General features: G+C 36.2%; 1 pseudogene; it reads right to left on the bottom strand.

Moving 5' to 3' along the window:
• Nucleotides 1-16,571: 16,571 nt before the first annotated feature.
• LOC143668472 (glycoprotein-N-acetylgalactosamine 3-beta-galactosyltransferase 1 pseudogene) lies at nucleotides 16,572-17,663 on the bottom strand (annotated as a pseudogene).
• Nucleotides 17,664-17,721: the final 58 nt, after the last annotated feature.

The raw sequence follows: 17,721 nt of genomic DNA, 5'->3' as shown, positions 1-17,721 counted from the left end.
ACTCATACTTCACATTTTGGTAAAATGCAGTATGTACATGCAATCATAGACACTTGTTCTCATTTCATCTGGGCTATCGCACAATCTGGAGAGCATTTCTGCCATCTTAGATCACGTTTACTTAATGCTTTTGCTGTTATGGGATGCCCTCAATCTGTTAAAATGGACAATGGTTCTGGTTATACAGGAAAAAAATTTCATACTACTTTTAATATTATTCATCAGAGGAATTCCACATAATCCCTCTGGACAAGGAATTATTGAATGAGCAAACTGGATGCTAAATTCTATGCTAATAAAACAAAAAGAGGGAGATGATGACCAGGAGGATGATGGTATGAAAATAAGTACACCAAAAGATCAATTAGCAAAACTACTGTTTACTTTAAATTTTTTAAACATTTCAGATTCCTGCAGAACAGCATTTTAGTAATTTGGAAAAGAAAAATGATACAACCCAAACAGAAGTGCAGCTGCAGCCAATCTATCAGAAAGATGTTAAAGATGATTTATGGAAACCAGAATGGTAAAGGTGTGGGGTAGGGGATTTGCTCTTATCATTGCAGATGACAGAAACTAGGTTTGGATTCCCTTGAAGAGAATAAAACTCAGACATGTTAACCTGAAAGAAAATAACCAAATGGGTAATGTGCATTAAGGACATATAACTTAGTCATACTTATTGGGTTTATATTCCTAACCCATCTTTGCTGCAGGCCCTAACATGGGCAGAGCCAACTTTACCAAAATATTTGAATACTAGTTTAGGATTCCCATGTCCAGTAGATTCTAGGCTTACAAAACTACTTAAGGAAGAAGAAAAATGGTGTCAAATTTAACTCTTTCATTTTTAGTAAGACCCGTATGCATAACTCTATGGAAACAAATGATACTTGCCTGTTAGATGGGAAAGAAAGTTGGAATGGATGGCAGTTATGTCATATGGATTGAGCAGTTATCATAATTAATGAATCCTATGGAATTGTAAGAGATGAGGCCCCTGTGGGGTCTCCTATCTCTAACTTGAAGATAACTGAGATTATATGGACAGGCAAGCTAAATCAGAGTTTATTACATAGAGGATAATTTGTGCCAAAATTTGGGATGATAAATACATTATTCAGAGAGATTTATGAGAAATTTTCCTAGGACTGGGACCAATTCTTGTAGTGAATTTTAGTAACTATAACTTGTCTTTAAACAGCAGCCATGAACACTATATACATATAGAAAATCAAACTTTTAATTATGAGAATTATTCTCTATTCACTTGTATCCAAGCAGTTATTTTGCAGGAAAATGAGACGATTGCAGCAGCAAGGAGAAGAAGAGGTATTTGGCTGCCAGTGCAGATGTCAAGATCCTGGCAATCCTCTCCAGAAACACAAGACCAGATACATTTGGCAAAAGAATATCTGAAAAGGACTAAGACTAATTGGACTCATTATTATAGCTGTCATTGGAATCATTGGAATTATCACAGTGGCTGAGGTCACTGGAACTGCATTGTTAGGTTTGAGGCTATTTATACTTTTTCTCTTCCTCCTCAGCTGTGTTTAACAACAAATAATCAAAGTCAGAAAGCTTGACTGGTAGCCAATGACAGGTAAGACCCTTCCTTCAGAGCTTAAGGGCAACCTAAGACAGGCACAGTCACTAAACAAAGCCACACTAACCATGTGATTCTTGCAAAAACTCTTGTCTCCCTCCCAAATCAAAGTCAGAGAGCTTGACTGGTAGCAAATGATGGGTAAGACCTTTCTTTCAGAGCCTAAGGGCAACCTAAGACAGGCACAGCCACCTCAGCTTATAAAATAAAAAGGGGGAAATGTAGCAGATAGGATTAACATAAGACCTGTGGAACTACTTGAGAATAGATGGCATTAGGGTGGTAGTGGCAGTAAGCTGCTTTATGTTATTTGATTTATGTAAGACAGTCTAGGAGGAAGAGAATGCTTGTTTACCTCAAATGGTTATTTTAAGTATGAAGAAAGAAGACTGAGAGATCAGAACTTTGTTCCCTCAGGAAATGCATGCACACCTAATGCCATCCTGCAGTATATAACAGGATCTGGTTAAGAATAAAATTGTGTGATCTAAAATTAAGCTTCAGACCCCCTGAACCTGTCTGTGTCTTTCTTTCTTTCTTTCTTTCTTTCTTTCTTTCTTTCTTTCTTTCTTTCTTTCTTTCTTTCTTTCTTTCTTTCTTTCTTTCTTTCTTTCTTTCTTTCTTTCTCTCTCTCTCTCTCTTTCTTTCTTTCTTTCTTTCTTTCTTTCCTTCCTTCCTCCCTCCCTCCCTCCCTCCCTCCCTCCCTCCCTCCCTCCCTCTCTCTCTTTCTTTCTTTCTCATTGTTCCTTAATATCCTTCAAGCTCTGTTTCATAGGAAGCAACAGGCAAGTGCTGGTCTGTTTGTTGTGATGAAGACATTTCATAGAATTAAATCATGATCATGTCAGTACATGCACAGCTGATTCCATTTGTAATCAGACAAAGGGGAGTGTCTTCTGCAATGAGTAATGCTTAGTGTGATCACTGGAAGCCTTCTAAGGAGGATTCAGAAGAGACAGGATCTTTCTGTTTCAACTGGTGAGCCTCTCCTGCAGAGTTCATCCAGATCCTCCATCGAAATCATCAGCTTCACAGCCTGTCCTGCGGATTTTGGACTTGGCATTCCTGTAGTCACATGAGACTCTTTTATAAATGTTATATTTGTGATTCTGTTGATTCTGTTTCTCCAGGGAACCCTAACTAATACAATCTCATTCATTTTTCTGTTGAAGCAAACCTGTAAAACTTCCTACTCTGCAATTTTGCATCTTTAATAGTAAATTGTGTCTGTATATAAAGATAACTCCTTGGTTAAAGACTTTTTGAACATCATATTTCCAAATTAATCATAGTAGGCATGGAATTGATTATCATCCAAATACAGTGTATTTATTTAATAAAAGTTAGAATTATTTTAATAACACCAGTGTTATACATTCTTTTTTTTATTATTAATTAAAAAAAACTAACAAAACATTTAGAAATCATTCCATTCTACATGTACAATCAGTAATTCTTAATATCATCACATAGTTGCATATTCATCATTTCTTAGTACATTTGTATCGATTTAGAAAAAGAAATAAAAAGACAACAGAATAAGAATTAAAACGATAATAGAGAGAAAAAAAAACCTATACCTCACATGCAGCTTCATTCAACGTTTTAACATAATTGCATTACAATTAGGTAATATTGTGCTGTCCATTTCTGAGTTTTTATATCCAGTCCTGTTGCACAGTCTGTATCCCTTCAGCTCCAATTACCTCTTCTCTTTTTTTTTTAATTAACGGAAAAAATGAAATTAACCCAACATTTAGAAATCATACCATTCTACATATGCAATCAGTAATTCTTAACATCATCACATAGATGCATGATCATCGTTTCTTAGTACATTTGCATCGGTTTAGAAGAACTAGCAACACAACCGAAAAAGATATAGAATGTCAATATAGAGAAAAAAATAAAAGTAATAATAGTAAAAACAAAACAAAATAAAACAAAACAAAAACCTATAGCTCAGATGCAGCTTCATTCAGTGTTTTAACAAGATTACTTTACAATTAGGTATTATTGTGCTGTCCATTTTTGAGTTTTTGTATCTAGTCCTGTTGCACAGTCTGTATCCCTTCAGCTCCAGTTGCCCATCATCTTACCCTGTCTCTACCTCTGGCTGGAATGTGTTACCAATGACATATTCCAAATTCATTCTCTAATGTCCGTTCACATCAGTGGGACCATACAGTATTTGTCCTTTAGTTTTTGGCTAGACTCACTCAGCATAATGTTCTCTAGGTCCATCCATGTTATTACATGCTTCATAAGTTTACCCAGTCTTAAAGCTGCATAATATTCCATTGTATGTATATACCACAGTTTGTTTAGCCACTCTTCTGTTGATGGAGATTTTGGTTGTTTCCATCTCTTTGCAATTGTAAACAACGCTGCTATAAACATTGGTGTGCAAATGTCCATTTGTGTCTTTTCCCTTAAGTCCTTTGAGTAGATACCTAGCAATGGTATTGCTGGGTCGTATGGCAATTCTATATTCAGCTTTTTGAGGAACCGCCAAACTGCCTTCCAAGTGGTTGCACCATTTGACATTCCCACCAACAGTGGATAAGTGTGCCACTTTCTCCACATCCTCTCCAGCACTTGTCATTTTCTGTTTTGTTGATAATGGTCATTCTGGTGGGTGTGAGATGATATCTCATTGTGGTTTTGATTTGCATTTCTCTAATGGCCAGGGACATTGAGCATCTCTTCATGTGCCTTTTGGCCATTTGTATTTCCTCTTCTGATAGGTGTCTGTTCAAGTCTTTTTCCCATTTTGTAATTGGGTTGGTTGTCTTTTTGTTGTTGAGTTGGACAATCTCTTTATAAATTCTGGATACTAGACGTTTATCTGATATGTCATTTCCAAATATTGTCTCCCATTGTGTAGGCTGTCTTTCTACTTTCTTGATGAATTCTTTGATGCACAAAAGTGTTTAATTTTGAGGAGCTCCCATTTATTTATTTCCTTCTTCAGTGCTGTTGCTTTAGGTTTAAGGTCCATAAAACTGCCTCCAATTGTAAGATTCATAAGATATCTCCCTACATTTTCCTCTAACTGTTTTATGGTCTTAGACCTAATGTTTAGATCTTTGATCCATTTTGAGTTAACTTTTGTATAGGGTGTGAGACATGGGTCTTCTTTCATTCTTTTGCATATGGATATCCAGTTCTCTAGGCACCATTTATTGAAGAGACTGTTCTGTCCCAGGAGAGTTGTCTTGACTGCCTTATCAAAGATCAAATGTCCATAGATGAGAGGGTCTATATCTGAGTACTCTATTTGATTCCATTGGTTGATATGTCTATCTTTATGCCAATACCATGCTGTTTTGACCACTGTGGCTTCATAATATGCCTTAAAGTCAGGCAATGCAAGACCTCCAGCTTCGTTTTTTTTCCTCAAGATGTTTTTAGCAATTCGGGGCACCCTGCCCTTCCAGACAAATTTGCTTATTGGTTTTTCTATTTCTGAAAAATAAGTTGTTGGGATTTTGATTGGTATTGCATTGAATCTGTAAATAAATTTAGGTAGGATTGACATCTTAACTATGTTTAGTCTTCCAATCCATGAACACGGTATGACCTTCCATCTATTTAGGTCTTCTGTGATTTCTTTGAACAGTTTTTTGTAGTTTTCTTTATATAGGTTTTTTGTCTCTTTAGTTAAATTTATTCCTAGGTATTTTATTCATTTAGTTGCAATTGTAAATGGGATTTGTTTCTTGATTTCCCCCTCCACTTGTTCATTGCTAGTGTATAGAAATGCTACAGATTTTTGAATGTTGATCTTGTAACCTGCTACTTTGCTGTACTCATTTATTAGCTCTAGTAGTTTTGTTGTGGATTTTTCCGGGTTTTCGACATATAGTATCATATTGTCTGCAAACAGTGATAGTTTTACTTCTTCCTTTCCTATTTTGATGCCTTGTATTTCTTTTTCTTGTCTAATTGCTCTGGCTAGAACCTCCAACACAATGTTGAATAATAGTGGTGATAGTGGACATCCTTGTCTTGTTCCTGATCTTAGGGGGAAAGTTTTCAATTTTTCCCCATTGAAGATGATATTAGCTGTGGGTTTTTCATATATTCCCTCTATCATTTTAAGGAAGTTCCCTTGTATTCCTATCCTTTGAAGGTTTTCAACAGGAAAGGATGTTGAATCTTGTCAAATGTCTTCTCTGCATCAATTGAGATGATCATGTGATTTTTCTGCTTTAATTTGTTGATATGGTGTATTACATTAATTGATTTTCTTATGTTGAACCATCCTTGTATACTTGGGATGAATCCTACTTGGTCATGATGTATAATTCTTTTAATGTGTTTTTGGAAATGATTTGCTAGAATTTTATTGAGGATTTTTGCATCTATATTCATTAGAGAGATTGGCCTGTGGTTTTCTTTTTTGTAATATCTTTGCCTGGTTTTGGTATGAGGGTGATGTTGGCTTCATAGAATGAATTAGGTAGTTTTCCCTCTGCTTCAATTTTTTTGAAGAGTTTGAGGAGAGTTGGTACTAATTCTTTCTGGAATGTTTGATAGAATTCACATGTGAAGCCGTCTGGTCCTGGACTTTTATTTTAGGAAACTTTTGAATGACTGATTCAATTTCTTTACTTGTGATTGGTTTGTTGAGGTCATCTATGTCTTCTTGAGTCAAAGTTGGTTGTTCATGTCTTTCCAGGAACCCGTCCATTTCCTCTAAATTGTTGTATTTATTAGTGTAAAGTTGTTCATAGTCTCCTGTTATTACCTCCTTTATTTCTGTGAGGTCAGTAGTTATGTCTCCTCTTCCATTTCTGATCCTATTCATTTGCATCCTCTCTCTTCTTCTTTTTGTCAATCTTGCTAAGGGCCCATCAATCTTATTGATTTTCTCATAGAACCAATTTCTGACCATATTGATTTTGTCTATTGTTTTCATGTTTTCAATTTCATTTATTTCTGCTCTAATCTTTGTTATTTCTTTCCTTTTACTTGCTTTGGGATTAGTTTGCCGTTCTTTCTCCAGTTCTTCCAAATGGATAGTTAATTCCTGAATTTTTGCCTTTTCTTCTTTTCTGATATAGGCATTTAGGGCAATAAATTTCCCTCTTAGCACTGCCTTTGCTGCATCCCATAAGTTTTAATATGTTGTGTTTTCATTTTCATTCGCCTCGAGGTGTCTGCTAATTTCTCTAGCCATTTCTTCTTTGACCCACTCGTTGTTTAGGAGTATATTGTTGAGCCTCCATGTATTTGTGAATTTTCTGGCACTCCGCCTATTATTGATTTCCAACTTCATTCCTTTATGATCCGAGAAAGTGTTGTGTATGATTTCAATCTTTTTAAATTTGTTAAGATCTGCTTTGTGACCTAGCATATGGTCTATCTTTGAGAATGATCCATGAGCACATGAGAAAAAGGTGTATCCTGCTGTTGTGGGATGTAATGTCCTATAAATGTCTGTTAAGTCTAGCTCATTTATAGTAATATTCAGATTCTCTATTTCTTTATTGATCCTCTGTCCAGATGTTCTGTCCATTGATGAGAGTGGTGAATTGAAGTCTCCAACTATTATGGTATATGAACCTATTTCCCTTTTCAGTGTTTGCAGTGTATTCCTCACGTATTTTGGGGCATTCTGATTCGGTGCATAAATATTTATGATTGTTATTTCTTCTTGTTTAATTGTTCCTTTTATTAGTATATAGTGTCCTTCTTTGTCTCTTTTAACTGCTTTACATTTGAAGTCTAATTTGTTGGATATTAGTGTAGCCACTCCTGCTCTTTTCTGGTTGTTATTTGTATGAAATATCTTTTCCCAACCTTTCACTTTCAACCTATGTTTATCTTTGGGTCTAAGATGTGTTTCCTGTAGACAGCATATAGAAGGATCCTGTTTTTTAATCCATTCTGCCAGTCTATGTCTTTTGATTGGGGAATTCAGTCCATTGACATTTAGTGTTATTACTATTTGGATAATATTTTCCTCTAACATTTTGCCTTTTGTATTATATATATCATACCTGATTTTCCTTCTTTCTACACTCTTCTCCATACCTCTCTCTTCTGTCTTTTCATATCTGACTCTAGTGCTCCCTTTAGTATTTCTTGCAGAGCTGGTCTCTTGGTCACAAATTCTCTCAGTGACTTTTTGTCTGAGAATGTTTTAATTTCTCCCTCATTTTTGAAGGACAATTTTGCTGGATATAGGAGTCTTGGTTGGCAGTTTTTCTCTTTAGTAATTTAAATATATCATCCCACTGTCTGCTAGCTTCCATGGTTTCTGCTGAGAAATCTACACATAGTCTTATTGGGTTTCCCTTGTATGTGATGGATTGTTTTTCTCTTGCTGCTTTCAAGATCCTCTCTTTCTCTTTGACCTCTGACATTCTAACTAGTAAGTGTCTTGGAGAACACCTATTTGGGTCTAATCTCTTTGGGGTGCGCTGCACTTCTTGGATCTGTAATTTTAGGTCTTTCATAAGAGTTGGGAAATTTTCAGTGATAATTCCTTCCATTAGTTTTTCTCCTCCTTTTCCCTTCTCTTCTCCTTCTGGGACACCCACAACACGTATATTTGTGCGCTTCATATTGTCCTTGAGTTCCCTGATACCCTGTTCAAATTTTTCCATTCTTTTCCCGATAGTTTCTGTTTCTTTTTGGAATTCAGATGTTCCATCCTCCAAATCACTAATTCTATCTTCTGTCTCTTTAAATCTATCATTGTAGGCATCCATTGTTTTTTCCATCTTTTCTACTTTATCCTTCACTTCCATAAGTTCTGTGATTTGTTTGTTCAGTTTTTCTATTTCTTCTTTATGTTCAGCCCATGTCCTCTTCATGTCCTCCCTCAATTTATCAATTTCATTTTTGAAGAGGTTTTCCATTTCGGTGTTCGTATATTCAGCATTAGTTGTCTCAGCTCTTGTATCTCATTTGAACTATTGGTTTGTTCCTTTGACTGGGCCATATTCTCAATCTTCTGAGCGTGGACCGTTATCTTCTGCTGCTGGCGTCTGGGCATTTAGTCAGATTTCCCTGGGTGTCGGACCCAACAAGGTTGTAAGATTTTTCTGTGAAATCTTTGGGTTCTGTTTTTCTTATCCTGCCCAGTAGGTGGCGCTCGTGGCACACGTTTGTCTGCGGGTCCCACCAGTAAAAGGTGCTGTGGGTCCTTTAACTTTGGAAAACTCTCGCTGTCCAGGAGGTTCGCTAGCTGAAGCAGCTTGGAAAAGTGCCAACCGGCCCGGGGTCCAAACGCGGGGAGGATCGCTGGCCGCCGCAGCCCGGGAAAGCACCCGTCCGAATTTCCTAGTCGGCCCGGTGGTGGGAGGGCGCCAGCCGCAGCGGCCCACCCGGGAGAGTGCACGTTCCCGGGGAGTAACGGGCTTGAAAGGGGCCCCCCTGTCACCGTTCTCCGCGGCCTGGGGATTTCCAATCCAATTCTCTCAGTTGGTCCGGGGGGCCGCTCGTGGTGTTGGCACCAGCTGCCGCGGTTTAAGGGGACCGCCTGTCCAATTCTCCCAGCTGGCCCGGGAAGGGGGAAGGAAGTGACTCCGGCCGCTTGCCGCCCCACCCGGTGAATCCCGCGCCCCTCGGCGATCTCACCAGAGGGGGTTCTCTCGGCCAGCCAGCCGTTCCCGGATGGGGTACGCTGTGTTTTTTATCTCTGTCATGGATTTGGGAGCTGTTCTGTATCGTTTCTACTCCCCTAGTAGCTGTTCTGGAGGAGAAATTAAGATCCGCGCTTCTTACTAAGCCGCCATCTTCTCTGGAAGTCTCGTTATACATTCTTATACAAGGTACATGAAAATAACTTGTCTCCATGTATACATTGTACACCCTATATGCTACATATTGTGTGCATTTTATATCACTACACATTGTACTCTGTAGCATATATTGTATATGTTATTTTACTGTAGATTGTTTATAATTTAGATTTCCATTTCAAATTATTCACTAACTGTTGTATTCACTTATTGAATTAATGTAATATATTTCATAAAATAAATTACTTTTGCTTATATTTCCTAATCTGTTTTGTTGATTCTGATATCTTTGCATACTAGACGACTGATGAATTCTCTAGGAAACCTCCTTTGCCAGAGTACACAAAGCAGATATAGTACATGGTTTTTGGCTTTTGGCTTGAATAACACCCAACACTACACTTGTGATATGGGTTCTTTAAGCCACATCTACCAGATTAATGTTAGAGGAAGTCAAATAAATAAGAAAAAGACCCTGAATCAATATGCAAACTAGTCTAGTATTCAAAAGCTCTCATTGGAATGACAATGCCAATTTCCTTTTTTCATTAGGTTAAGTATTTCCTAATATTTAACATATACATTTTAATCTCTCTATTTTTCCTAATTTCATGTTTCTCTTTCCTCAATCTCACAAACATACTTCAGAGTCCTGTTCTCTCTTTGTGTTCTAATATCCAACTTCTAATCAATTTGCTGCAGTTGTGCAGAAGGAGTCAAGCAGCAGGACAAAAGAAGTAAGACAGAGAGCTAAAGTGTAGAAGAAGGCATTTGATTCAGCACGTTCCTCTTCACAGCAGAGAAGTCAAACACCCAAATAGTCAAGGCAAATCAGCTCAATGTCCCAGGGACTTCTGCCCACTCAATTCTAGTCAGCCTTGACAACGTCCTTCCCTGTGCCAGGGAGTAATTTAGATATCATGGGGGTAGAAAGATGAAAAAAATGCAGAATCTACTTAGACCAAGAGTTAATATGTGGTAGTGGCTATGTCATGATATTTGGGTCAAGCAGACATGATCTCTTACTAGCTGAGACAACTTGGACACATTATTTAACTATTCTTTGCCTTGGTTTCCTTATCTGTAAGACAAAGATGAATAAATTTATGTACCTCTAAGGGCTGCCTGGAGAATAAATGAGATAATCCATGCAAAACCTTTATGGAGATTGACAAAGAATAAAACCCTCAACAAACATTAGCTGTATACTGTATCATCAAAAAAGAATTTCTCAATCTTTGAGACATAGCCACACACAGGTGACTAAATCAGCCTTGATCATGGCTGCACCAAGTCTGAGGGAAAGTGTACTGGTTGAAAGACTCAGAGGAGGCTTTGGAGAATACCAGATATTTGGTAAAGAAACTCGAGACTGATTGTCCTGACAAGTAGAAAAATAAACCTCTCCTGGGCTTTCCTATCATCCTCTCTGCAGTGTCACCATAGTGTGAAGGAGAATAGAAGTTTAATTTTTAATAAATCTTAAGTTATTTTTCCATAATTGGGGCCAGGACAACACACAGCATATTAAAATATTTAATTGGATGTAGTCTGTAACCATGGATCTATTAACACAAAGGACATGCTTTTCTAGAATCATCAAGGAAAGTTAACCACGGTTGTTTCAAACTTTAACTCTGTAGGTGAAGAGTCATGGCAAGGCTGCACTACAACTATCCAGCGAAGAGGCAAGAGTGGCCTTCCCTGTGCTCATTGTGGTCTTGTAATCACGGGGTGGCATCATTTGCAGAGAATGGAGACCCCACGCTGCTATGCCTGCCCACCACCATGTACTTCCAGAGAGCAGTGCAAAGGAAGGGAATTTGGCTACTTGCCAGAGTCCTGGTCAGTGTCAAGGAAACTCACTTGTGCCAATCAATTGAAAAGTCTCACTGAATTGGTGTGTTTATAACATGATGGATGGACATGGTGGAGAAGTAATAGCATATTCTTTTTTTATTATTAACTTTTAATTTTTTTTAAAATGAAAAAACCCCACACAAAGGTGAACATTCTTAAGCTTTGACCATCCCTTTTTTTAATCAGTAATCAGTAATATTTAATCAGTAATTCACAATATCATCACATAGTTGCATGTTCATCATTATGATCATTTCTTGGACAATTGCATCAATTCAGAAAAAGAAATAAAAAGAGAACACAAAAATTCATACACATCATAACCCCAACCCTCCCCCTCACCAATCACCAGCATTTCAATCTAAATTTATTTTAACATTTATTCCCAGTATTATTCATCTTTATTGCATATGTTTTACTTATCTGTCAATAAGGTCGATAAAGGAGCATCAGACACAAGGTTTTCACAATCACACAGTCACATGGTGAAAGCTATATCATTATACAATCATCTTCAAGAAACATGGCTACTGGAACACAGCTCTACATTTTCAGGCAGTTCCCTCCAGCCTCTCCATTTAATCTTAACTAATAAGGTGATATCTACTTAATGTGTAAGAATAACCTCCAGGATAGCCTCTCGACTCTGTTTGGAATCCCTCAGCCATTGACACTTTATTTTGTCTCATTTTACTCTTCCAACTTTTGGTAGAGAAGGTTTTCTCAATCCCCTGATGCTGATTCTCAGCTCATTCTAGGGGTTTTCTCCATCCCTTGATTAATAGCATATTCTTAATAAATTATTGGTTTATTCATGAAGTATCAATATTCAGGGTGTTAATGGACACAATTTTATAACACCTATCATGTTTCCCAAATTCTAGTAGGAGTTTGCCATAAATTGTCATCCAAAATTCTCCCAATAACCCTGTAAGGAAGGTAGCATTACTGTCCATTTTCCAGATGAAATAAAAAGCTCAAAGAGTATAGTTCCCTGAATGTTCCTTCTGAGAGTTGTTAGTTTCACCAACATTAATGCAGGCTTGTGTTAATTACAAATTAATTGTGTGAAAGTAACAGGCAATCACATGAGCATCAAAAGACAGAAGTGGATGAAGGGAGTGCTACCACAGCCTGTGAACAAATAATGGAAAGTCAGGAACTAACTAACTAAAAAGCATCTCTGCAATGCCTGTTGGGTGTTCACACACCCAGGATGTGAAGGCATTATAAAATTATTCAATATGTGTATGTGGGTATTATAAAAAATGAGGTGATGATTTTAACTGGATATGAATGAGTTTCTTGAAGAAAAGTTTTAGGCACAGGGGCATTATTCAAGAAAATTTATAGTAGGAGTTGAAGACATGAAGAAAAACCTGAGAATTATGTGAAAATTTTTATAATTTAGACTCATGAAGGAGAAGAGAACACTGAGGAAAACAGTTGGAGGAAAACACAGAGTAGTCATTGGAGGCCCTTAAAAAGCTTTCATGAAGCAGTGATCTTTCTGGGGAAAGTAGAAAGTGATAGAGAGACCATCAAATTATTCTTTACAAAAGAAAAGAAGGACTGGGAAAACAAGAGAGTGGCAGTAAGGAACAGTGGAGTATTGGAAGTTCCATTCATAATGGTTAGTGATCTGTGCAAGAGCTGAGAAAGAGGGGAAGGGCTAGTGAGAATGGAGCCATTCTTTAAATGAAGAATAAGAAGATGTACATGAGAAAATCTGATCAAATGAAGGACTCTTTCAAGTACAATATTCTCTCAATCTGGTACTAACATAGTTTACAAGATCAAGGATATGAAAATTGATACTCATGAAACATGTATGAAAATAACTGGCAGCAAATTTAATACTCAAGTTCAATTACCATATTTCAAAAAGTATTAAAAATTGGACACTGACATTACCTTTCCGTCTTATTATACTAACAAAAGCTTCTCTGAAATTTAGAGTATTTGAAAGCAAATAATGTAAAACTGAGACAAAATCCAGCTTTATAAATAAGGACTTCCTACTAGAAAATATAAGCATTTTGTTATTAGAAAACATAAGACAGCAAAAGCTTTAGGTCTTGAAACCAAGCTAAAATCATTTATCAAAATGTCACAAATCTTAATCTAAAAGATGAATAAATCATTGCCACCATGAAATTTGATTTGACCTGAAGAATTTTTGGTGCTACTGGGTCATATAATACAGTCAAATGATTCTTTAGAATGATGAAGTTTTAACTCATCATATGAATTGGAAGGAAAAAATCTGGATATTATGAAACAGTATTTTGCAACCTCAATTTAAAATTTTTACTAACAATTATAGTCAGTTTTGATGACATTCATTTATGTATTCTTTAAATAAATCAATATGTGGTTAGTACTTAAAGAGTGCTTCTTGCCCCAATGTGAAGTTGCTCCATTTGGAGAATTACATATTTTATTTCATGCCCTGGTAGTAATCACCCCAGAGAAGCTAAAGAAGTTTGCCAAAATGAATGACCCACTGACCCTTTCAATCTTTCACACTTAATACAGTGTGATTTTAAAGCATGCTGTCATCTAAATCTAAAAAGTGTCTTACTTATCCTTAGTGTGCTCCAAAGACCATTTGTTATCAGAATAACTTAGGTCCTAAGGCTATATTACCAAGATTTAGAATGAAAAATACTCACCTGAGGCTTCTAGAGCCTACTGCTAGGGTTTTTGATTCCATCTTGGATGATACCCAAGAAATGGTATTTCTCAGTTCTCAGGTGATGCGTATGCTGTTGGTTGGGACCACAACTTTAAGAAGTAGTGCCCTGTGCACTCTGGTAAGAAGGCATACTCTGTTGTCTTATACTGGATTCAAAATTTCTGGGATTAGGGGGTTGAGATCTCATTTTACGAAGCTCCTTGGCAAAAGTGTGAGAACCATGATGTGAGAATCATTATGGCAAATTGGCAGGTAAATTTGGCCAATGCATCAAATATTTTATATAAGTGTAAATGAAATAATGTTAAATGATTAACCCTAAGCCTGGCATGATGCAAAGAACACACAAGGCTTTCAGGTGGAAGTCCTAGCTCTATTACTTGCTTGCTTGGTAACACTAGGAAAATTACTTCAGTTCACTGACCCTGCTTGCGTGTCTATAATATGGGGAAAAAAAAAGTTTTGTCAGGATTCATACTAATACACATAAAGTACCTAAGTGCAGACAGGTGACAAGAGGTAAGTACTAGCTATTACTTATTAGTATTATAGGAAATGTATTAGATAGTCCTTCAGTATCATATTTAATCAAAGGAGATTTTTCATTCATTTAAACTATATATTTACACCCAAAGGACAGAATAAGTATGAAAACTTATATCAATTGCTCCCTATTCTGGGCCAGACAGTGTTCTAGAAATCTTACATACATTACTCATTTAATCCTCATGAAATTCCTGTGAAGTAAGTAGTATTATCTCTAATTTACAAATGATGAAGTTGAGTCACAAGGAGATAAAGTAAATTGCTCAAGGTTTACAAATTAGTAAATGATGCAGCAGGAATTTAAATCCAGGAAATGTGACTCCAGGTCCCAGAAGTCACCACAATGTTAATTTCCTATGAGCAGATTTGAAGGATTTTGGATGTTTACCATTGACAGCTATATAGCATATATAGACTGCAAACAGATGCTCATCCATAGAAAGGTGAAGAGTTGTTCAAAAATTGGAATGAATCCTTGACGTTTTGCAGGTCACACCAGCAAAGAAACTACAAAAAAAGTTTAGTAGGTAAATATTGGGGAGTTTTTTCACTATGTTGAAGGAGTAATCCATAATTAGCTGCTAAAATCATCATCTTCTCAAAAATCCCATCCAGAGAGGTCAAGGTTTTGACATCTATTGACACAGTAAATATAAATCACTCAGCTAAAAACATAGTAAATGGCATGGCAGCTATGTAAAACAAGCATAATGATAAACATGAGAAATGTAAATAATTATTAACATTGAAAAGAATCTTATACAAAGTCCGTAAATTATGTTGTTATGATATACTCAGATACTCCCACTAAGTCAATAAGAACTAAAATTTTTCTTTCCTTCTAGAAACTTTTTAAAGAGAGCATCACTAAAATTAGAGTGAAACATTTATAAATGTGCTTTTGAAGGCTGTTCTTGAATGGATTTCTTCTTTGTTAGGCTTATCCACTGCAAAACGTAATCATTCCAAGTTAGGAAAAGCCAGCATTAAGCTTCAGGTTGCTACTCATAAATAGTATTTCGTCTTTTAGTGTATGGTATCTTTTAGTTTGTTTAAACATTAAACAGTCCAAACATTAGAATTTTCTAATGTTTTAAACTCCGGTCAAAATTTTGCATTCCAACTGTTTTGCCAGTCTAATAGCCACCTCAGATCTGAAAAACAAAGAATTTTAAAAGTGTTTTAAACCAGTTATAAAAGGGACAAACAAGTTCTGAATTTTTTGATGGGACAAAAATGGAAGGAACTATAATTATGTAATTGGAAAGAGTTTTAAATAATTAAAAATGTTATTTGGTAATTCCTGAGTATGGTGCTAATATAAGGAAAGTGTCTCCAAGGAGGATTATATTTCCTGTTAGCTATCTATTATTAATGATGGGTAAATTTGGGGACAAAATATTTAAGAATGTATGCTTACAGAATGCTGCTAATGTTTGAGTAAATAAATATTAATAAAGGACCAAGTATATAATATAGTCAAGCTGACAATAATTTGAAAGTATGGTATTAATAATGCACTCTAGGATAAGTGTCGTTCATATGTCATCTCTTGCCAGAAGATATAATGCTGTCAGTAATCACAGGAAAATTTTCATAAGATAAACTACATGGGGGGTAGTGGACAGAGGGTTTTTTCATTTATGTCATACTGCAAATACCAACTCATATCTTGAGTTTATAAATGACACTGAACAACAATTCTTCTTCTAAAATTTCCTTTAGGCAGATATTTTTTAGCATTGTGTGTGTTACTAGCATTGTGCAGTGTACTTTTAGCAAATTTGACTATTTTGATTTCTCAGTGATAATAACACAGGTGGTCAGGAACTGGCAACAAAGTCTCTTTTCTATTTCCTCTACCTGGCCATCACTTTAAAAACATATATTCTTTATATATAAATATATAAGTGTATTAAAACATTTTAACAGATGAAAGATGACTAAAGCTTCAGTGTATAATTATTCATATGAAAGATTTCTAATATGGAAATTTCATTTAGAAAGAATTCCACACCAGGATCCGGTATTCTATATCAGAAATGAAGAAGTCCTTCTTCAGTGCCATGAAGACGTTTTATCTCTCTTTTTTCATGTTTTTTTTTTCCCAATGGTTTCCACATTTTAGTTTTGAATCATCATTTTTGTATTCCTCTCTAATTTCTTTAGTGTATGCTCAGGTAAGCGAACTTAATATCTGTATAAATAACCATATGGGCAAGGATGATAAAGGAGGTTTTCTAAATCATTAGTTACAAGGTCAACATAATGAAGAGAAATGGCAATATCAGCCTCTAGGACCCTCTAATGTGGGATAATAGTTATTAGCCAGTACCAAAATGTTTGGGGTAGACAAGTGATATTGCAGTATAAAGAGATGCATTTCCTTTTCCAGTGGTAGCTCTGGAATCTCCTGGTTCTAAATTTACAATTTCCATGCATCTCCCCAGTGCTAAGTCTTAAATGAAGGAATTATGTGTACATTCAACTGATTTAAATGCATCCACAAGTTCCTTCAAGGCTTTCTTGCTCAATGCACATATCGCTCCTCCACTCATGTAGCGCTCCTTTACGTGGGACTTAAATGTTCTTCCAAAGTAAATGGGGTCATTCGGGGTTATCTTTTGAAAGACACTATCTCAGATAGTATAGTATGACATATGCATCATCTGCTTTAATAAAACAATCAGCATCTTCTAAATAGGGGTCATAAACTTACCGAAAAGCATTGTTTTCCAGTTTAGTTCTTCGTTTTCTTCTTTGGTTTTTAATTTCCCAACAGGGAAGTCTTTATTTTCTTCTGAACTCATAACCCAAACACTATTTCAACATTGGGCCCACATAACTTTGATGTGTTTGGCCTTTTTCTCTAAGTTTTGAGGTCCTGTCATAAACCAGCAAAGAATTTTAAACTTCTGATAGAGTTTTTCAGTCATGTCTGCATCTTCATCTTTATGTTGGCTGGCATCTGCATTGAAGTCCATGAATATTTTTAGATGATTCCTGAATTATCTGATCATGTAGCCTGAGAATAATGATGAAGAATGCAAGTCTTGTTGTCACTTCATTCTTAAACGAAATGCTAAATAACTGAGAGCATTAAAAAAAATCAGATTGCTGTTCCACAGAGGAAGATTCCTAACAAGAATTCAGCCACTTTCCCACCACACTAAACAAAATTTAAATGCCGATGTTGAGGATGTAGTTACATCCCAATCCCTTGGAGGACTGTGTCTTGTTCTGCAAATCCT

Source organism: Tamandua tetradactyla, chromosome 24 (assembly GCF_023851605.1).
Source record: "Tamandua tetradactyla isolate mTamTet1 chromosome 24, mTamTet1.pri, whole genome shotgun sequence".
Lineage (NCBI taxonomy): Eukaryota > Metazoa > Chordata > Mammalia > Pilosa > Myrmecophagidae > Tamandua > Tamandua tetradactyla.
Note: the sequence above shows the minus strand (reverse complement) of the source record. Positions and strands in the feature narration are given on the sequence as shown.